Source organism: Notechis scutatus, chromosome 14 (assembly GCF_049901735.1).
Source record: "Notechis scutatus isolate UNSWTSFEM ecotype Mainland chromosome 14, rNotScu1.2, whole genome shotgun sequence".
Lineage (NCBI taxonomy): Eukaryota > Metazoa > Chordata > Lepidosauria > Squamata > Elapidae > Notechis > Notechis scutatus.
Genome location: NC_142022.1, coordinates 9,902,147 through 9,908,346, shown reverse-complemented (window position 1 = coordinate 9,908,346; position 6,200 = coordinate 9,902,147).

Below are 6,200 nucleotides of genomic sequence, written 5' to 3'. Positions count from 1 at the left end.
TCTCCTACCAGTTTCCTACCCAAATCTGCAGAAGACAAATGAACTTACCTGTTCTTTGAGGAGAAGTTACGAAGACAAGAGAGTCAAGTGAACCTGTTGGATTTTGGAAATGGAGCTGGGCTTTTTATACTCTTGTCTTGGCATCTGGACTGGTTTGGACTGGTCAGACTCTGCCTCTTTTCTGGCTTAAAGGTTGTGTGAGCCATGGCTGGTTTTCTTTTCATGTGGGTAACCTAGCATTGCTCAGCAGAAAATGCTGGAGAAGTAAGCTGCCATCATGAAAAAAAAAAATTTGCTTTGCTTTATTTAATGTTCCCAATTTGTTGATTGGCATAGTGGTCAGCCTTGGTTGTTTTTTATTTGAGAGGTTGGGAGGAAGGAAGGGAGGAAGGAAGAAAGGAATGGAAGTAGGAAGGAAATAGAAGAAGGGAAAGCAAAGAAGGATGGATGGATGGAAGGAAGGAAGGAAGGAAGGGAAGAAGGAAGGAAGGAAAGAAGAATAACCAAAGCTGTAATTCTTAAGGAAGCCTCAGAAATAATCCAACTACTTCAAAAACAATTAATTAAAGTCCCAAGGCACATCATGCTGGGGTGATTAGCAAAAAATCTAGGTATTAACATGAGAACATGATTGCCATATGAGGCCACTTCAAAGAATTGGCCCATTAAGGATTTAGCACGCTAAAAATTGCTTCATAAGGAAGGCTGAGCATAGTATATTTCAGGCGTCATAATCTGCATCTTAATTTTACTGCTCAACCTGAAGCCAAAGTGAAGATCAAATGACCAAGCATGTTCTTGCAATACCAAGAAACCAGGACATCTCAAAGTCATATTTCTCTTGAGTCTAGTTCCTTGGATTCCTCTATTGGGAGGCTCAAATTTTATCCTCCTGGATCCATCAGAGAGGGTTGAGTTGTCTTTGAAGCCCGACCAGGAAATTGCTACAAATAACTGCTTTGTTTGGTTGATCAAATGACCCTCTAAGGAACTGAGTTGAGTTGAATAATTTTATTTGGCCAAGTGTGATGAGACACAGAAGGAATTTGTCTCTGGTGCAAGTGTCCCTCAAGTATTACAACTTTGGTTATGCTTCCTTCCAAAGCATTCATTGAGGGATAGAATGAAAATGATGTGCGGTTTTAATTCCCTCTTTATAAAGCCTTGATTGCATCCTGTTTTGGCCCCCATGATATGAAAACGATGTTGAGAACGTGGAAAGAGTGCAGAGAAGAGCAACAAAAATGGTTAAATGGGGCTGGAAGCTAAAACATACAAAGAGGGGTTGCAGGAATTGGATATGTCTAGTTTAATGAAACGAAGCATCAGGTGAGACATGATAGCAGCCTTCCAATATTTGAGGGGCTGCCCCAAAGAAGAGGGAGTCAAGCTATTCTCCAAAGCCCCTGAAAGCAGGACAAGAAGCAATGGATGGAGAGACGCAACCTACATCTAAGGAGAGATTTTCTGACGGTGAGAACAATCAATCAGTAGAACAATTTGTTTCTGGAAGTTGTGGGTGCTTCATCACTGGAGGTTTTTAAGAAAAGATCTGTCTGGAATGGTATATAGGGTTTCCTGCTTGAGCCGAAGGTTGACTAGAAGACCTTCAAAGTCCCTTCCAACTCTGTTATTCTGTTAAATAATAATGCCACAGCCATATTACTTGGGTAAATACACGTAGACAAACACAGCCATTGCTTCAATTAATGACTGAGTCCTGATTTTGGTGCTACATGAGGACAGTCCGTAGGTGTAAAATTAGACTTAAATCAGGCCTCCCTTTTTTAAAAAAATGTTTGGATTTAAATCAGACAAAAGAGAGTGATGCAAAATCTGTCTGGTCAATCCACAGGGAGTGACCCTTTTGATCTCGTGGCATTACAAATCTCATTGGTAGCCACGCTGCCTACAAGCAAGAATTTCTGAGCTGTCAGAAGAAATTTGGGAGGGTTTAGATGATTCCTTGAACCCCAGGGTATTTGTAATCCATTTATTTATTTATTTTCCTTCCCCAGGGTTTAAATCAAAGAAAACACGAAGATCAATGCAAGACGAAAGGAAGACGAAAGGAAGTGATGATGGGCTATTAACTTTCTTTGATGGTACCTTAATTCTTCTGAGTTCTTAATAAAACTATTCTGACTCAGGAAAAAGGGTAAAAATGGGTGTTGCAAACTAAGAACATCAGACAAAAGAGGTGGCTTCTTAGACATTTGAGAAGGCCAGCAGAATGGTATAAAAGCTTTGGCCTCTTCAGGTATCTCAACAGCTTCACTTGAGTTCTCCTGTCTTCACATAAAGATCTCAGAAGAAGAGGTAAGAGGCCATGGTTCTTGGAGAAATGTCCATGCTTAGCTAATGTGTCCTTTAGGATCCAGTGAGGTCTTCTGATTCTTCTCCATGCCAACACCTTTTGTGAGAATGGCTCTGTGTGGTCACGACCAGCTTGGTCTTCCAAAATTGGTAGCTGAAATTTTCCACGCTTGGTACCTCCTAAGATCCATGGATAAAGTTTTTGTGTCTGAGGAGGAAAAGCTGTAAAAATTAGGAGAACTTATCTTGGGAAACTGGTAGGAGAGAAGTATGATAAATGATGAAGATACATGAATTTGTTTTCTTCTCCTTTGTTTTGACTTGGTTCCTTCTTGATCTAGTTTCCAGATTTCAGCAATGGCTTTCTGTTCTCCATCCTGTGTCGTCCCATCTTGTTGCTCCACCCCACAGTTTGGTCTTGGTTCTGCTGGTGCCTTTGGAGGTGCCTCTGCTGGTGGCCTTGGCCTTGGTGGTAGAGGTCTTGGAGGTGGCCTTCAAGGAGGAAGCATGGGTGGCCTGGGAGGTAGTCTTCTCGGAGGAGGCGTAAGTTCTGGAGAACTTGGAACCCTGTCTGGAATCGTCCCACAACCCATCAACCAGATCCCTCCTGCAGAGCTCGTGATCCAGCCTCCTCCCTTCATTGTGACCATCCCTGGTCCCATCCTCTCCGCCAGCTGTGACCCTGTTGCCGTTGGAGGCAGCACACCATGTGCTGCTCCTGGATCTGGGATCCTAGGAAGGCCCTCAGCCGCGAGAAGAGGATTGCTCGGTGCGAAAAATCTTCAGGAGGCCGTGGAAACGTCATCTTGATCCCTTGTGGTTACTGATGGACAGGTAGAATCCAAAGAATGGATCCTCATGTTTACAGAACTGATGAGACTGCTTCTGCTGGTCTTGGATTGAGAAGATTTGGACTGGAAGACCTTCTGTAGAAGGTCTGAGCTTTCTGCTTTTCTCTCCCTGAGTTCTTTTCTCCTTTGAACTGCTCAGGACCCAGCTCCTTTTCTCCGTTCATGGTTCATGGTTTTTTCACCCACTGTGTTGCTTCATGGCCCTTTTCAATAAATCTCCAGGCACGTAATTCCATGTCTCTTGGTTTTTCTTTCAATTTTTCATCTCCTCTTCCTTGTAGCAAGGTGGAGGCAATGTAGAAAACAGCAGTCCAAGAGAGGAGTTCACACATTTCAAAATCTGGTATTTCATCCATCCATCCATCCATTTATTCATTCATGGCTTAGAGCAAAGTCAAATAGGGGATGGCAAGGGAACATTTTCAAAAATCTTACCTGGAGAATAAGGAAAATATAATCCCTGATTTTTTTTTCCTCCCCCATCTGTCTGTAAAAGCTAAGGTCTATCTGGAAGAAACTTGGATAGATAAACTTCTTCTGTCCAATTAAATTCTGAAACTGACCGTCTTGCAAAGCTTCATCTGGATCGTGCAAACCAGCTCAGATGAAATTGAAAGGCCCTGAAAATTCAGGATATCTTAAATTGGGCACCCCAAAATTATGAACCTGCATCCCAGACTCCAAGACACTCATAAAAAGCAGAGGAATTTAAATTAAAAATTGTAGCCATCTCTATTGTCAGCACGACGCGAGAATGTTTTTCTCGATCTTTTCTGCTGACTCAGTGCTTGACAAAGCTGAGCTCACAAAGAACTCAGCAAATCAAATAATTAGTGGGAAATGCATACCTTTTCTTTGATCCCTTATTAGCATCCCCGAGACGCCTGGAGTTTCTTGTTGAAACAACAATATACAATGCACCTTCTCTTATGCCCGCGAGCTTATATTTGCAAAATTGGCTTGACGTTTGCTGATGCAAATGTTTTCTTTTTTTTTAATTTGTAGCAAAAAGTGTCCCTGAATGATTGCCCTCAGGATACAAAAAAAGAGAAATTAAAAATAATCCTCAAATGATGAAAAATAAAAGAAAAGCACAGATAAACAATCTCAAGGAGACATGAACCTGGAAATAAGGAGGAACTTTCTGACAGTGAGAATAATCAACCCATGGAACAGAAGTTGCCCTTGGAAGTTGTGGGAGCGTCATCACTTGAGACTTTCAAGAAGAGATTGGACTCCCATCTGCCAGAAATTGGTGTAGGGTCTCTCGCTTGGGTGGGGGGTTAGACTAGATGACCTAGAAGATCCCTTCCAACTCTGATTATCTGTTATCTGAAAATAGGCCTCTTGTTGAAAAGAAATATGCAAGAAATTCCTGCCCTGGGTTTAAATCCAGGTAACGAGAAAGAAAGGTAGGGAAAAATGCAGGTTGGCTGTGGTGTTATTAGAAAAATAAAATTAAACACAATTAAGGCAGAATTAAATATATGAGGCCCCACAGACATCCTGTTGGAGTTCTTTATTCACCTTTATTGCTTGTGATTGTGCTTGTGCAGAAGACATTCAGAAATTATTCGCACAGATCCAAATTTGAAAGTAAACCATAAAAATGTCACAAGATGAGGATGAGGATGGACTTAACCTGGTCAGTCAGTTCACCTCTGCTTGTCCAGAACAATAAGCCATAATCCTAAAATACAACAAGAGATCTGAATAAAACAGAGATATCTTTATCACACCTGGTGAAACCTGTTGTGTGTGAACTTCTGTGTATTTTGCCACAGCTGTGGAAAAACAAGATACAGTAAACCTGTAGAGTAAGGGTTCTGGAGTTCTCAAGAACCCCTTTCAGATAGAGGTCAGTCAACTCTTCAAAGGTCCTTCCTGGCTAGCATAGCCTCTTTTGAAGACCTCTTGTATTCTCAGCCCCATTAGTGAAGATCTGATGATGAAGAAGGTTCTTCTTAGAAGGCAAAATAGAAAGAACACAATATCATAGCCCTCTTTTGCTTAGCCATAGTTTATCGCCTGAGCCACAATGGGTAGACTTCATGTCCCAATCGATGCTTAACAAACCACCATGCCTCGGTTTCGTCCAACCAGCAATGCCAACAAATGAAACAGGTCATAACCTTTTGCTTCAGGGTACTTCATTACATCCCCCCCTTTCCTATTGGACATTTGAGGAACAAGTAGGTGGGACTTGGGAGCAGCAGCCAATAAGTATTCTAACACCTGTTGGGTTTAGCAATCAACCATCTTGTGTTGTGGGCAACTCTGTACGTCTGTATTGTTTCATTGGAGGAATGACTGAGTGGAGGAGAGACACTGTTCCCCCGGTTGACTAGGTTTGGAGTTGATACCTGGTGTGACCCATAATCAACCTGGTTGGGTTTGGGGTTCAAATGGACTTTCCCATTGGTATGGAATGGGTTTGGTGGTCCATATAATATGTTGGAACTCAAACTAGCCTGGTTAGGCAGATTGGGTGCCTCTACAGAAGAACCACTGTACTGAGAATGTTCACTCTTCAGAAGATGTAATGAGAAGAGGATGGACTTCAAACAAACAAACAAACCAGAGATTCAGAAATGAGAATGCAGCATGAGTTTTAATGAAGAAATAGGAACAAAAGCATGAGTGGACAATTATCAAAGGAACAATAATGACATACAAAGCAAATAAAGAGAAGCGATGCCGAGACAAGAAAGAAGAAATGCCAGTCCGGTGGAAAAAGAATTTTCAGATTCTAAGCCCTGATAACCTTCATGTTCTTGGTCCATGTTAGATCATTTCTAGGCTTAGACCAGAGCAATACAAAGACAAGCAGACATCTCCACAATATCCTGGAAGACACCTTCTTTTTTGTTCATGGGTCCATGTGCTCCCAAAGCCATAAGCCTAGGCTTCACTTCTCTAAAGAACCAGAGATTACACATGGTATGTTGCCTCCAATGCAAATGGGCTCACAGCTGATGAAGAGAATAGGACCAAGGATGGTCACAATGGAAGCAGGTGGCTAGATGATGATCT